We start from the raw sequence: 1,337 nt of genomic DNA, 5'->3' as shown, positions 1-1,337 counted from the left end.
ACTCTGTTGGTTGTCTTTTAACTCTGTTAATTGTTTCTTTTGCTGTGCAGAAGCACCATACACTAAAGTCAACTCAAAATGGATTAAAGAATTAAATATACACCCTGAAACAATAAAACTTCTTAAAGAAAACATAGGAGAAACACTTCAGGAAGTAGGACTGGACACAGACTTCATGAATATGACCCCAAAAGCACGGGCAACCAAAGGAAAAATAAACAAATGGGATTATATCAAACTAAAAAGCTTCTGCACAGCAAAAGAAACAATTAAGAGTTAAAAGACAACCAACAGAGTGGGAGAAAATATTTGCAAAATATACATCTGACAAAGGATTAATATCCAGAATATACAAGGAACTCAAACAACTTTAGAAGAAAAAAAACGGTATACCTGTACCCCAATGTTCATTGCAGCACTCTTTACAATAGCCAAGAGTTGGAATCAGCCCAAATGTCCATCATCGGATGAGTGGATACGGAAAATGTGGTATATCTACACAATGGAATATTACTCGGCTATAAAAACGAATGAAATACTGCCATTTGCAATGACATGGACAGACCTAGAGAGAATTATATTAAATGAAATAAGTCAGGCAAAGAAAGAGAAATATCACATGTTCTCACTTATTGGTGGGAGCTAAAAATTAATAAATAAATTCACACACACACACACAAAAAAAAACCGGGGTGGGGGGGGAGAAGAAGACATAACAATTGCAGTTCCTTGAAGTTGATATGAAAAGCATACAGAAAGGACATTGTTGGGACGGAGGAGGGAGAGGGAGGAGGGAGGGAGGTTTCGGTAATGGGCCACAATAATCAACCACATTGTATATTGACAAAATAAAACAAAATAAGAAAGAAAGAAAAAAAAATTTCTATTTGCCATGGTAGCAAGGCCTTGGAACTCCATCTTCAGATGGAGAAACAATAATCATTGTGTCTGTTGTATTTTTTCTCTTGAACTGTATTGGAATGATCTGGGAAAACACCATCTTCACTATCAGAAAACAAATCAATTGTATTCCTCTTTGATTCTTGAAATATGTACTCATTTTTCTTTCATTTTTCTGGAGTTTCTGGAACACCAGACTCTTCTGTGGTTTTTTGGTTTTTGGTTTTCAGTTCTATCTGAATCAGGGGTGCTTGCCCTGCTAACTTGCCCTTCAGCATTTTCCTCTTCAGCACCAAGAGAAATTGGTGGAAAAGGGTCAGGCTGGGAGGGTTTAGAGGTCACTTAGGGTGCTTCTTCAATCTTACTTCTTTTCTCAAAGAGAAAACGGTCCAGGTGGGAAAAATTCATAATGGTAGAAACCCCACGCTGTGGAACTT

Source organism: Galeopterus variegatus, unplaced genomic scaffold (assembly GCF_000696425.1).
Source record: "Galeopterus variegatus unplaced genomic scaffold, G_variegatus-3.0.2 Scaffold9455, whole genome shotgun sequence".
Lineage (NCBI taxonomy): Eukaryota > Metazoa > Chordata > Mammalia > Dermoptera > Cynocephalidae > Galeopterus > Galeopterus variegatus.
This window is presented reverse-complemented; position numbering follows the sequence as displayed.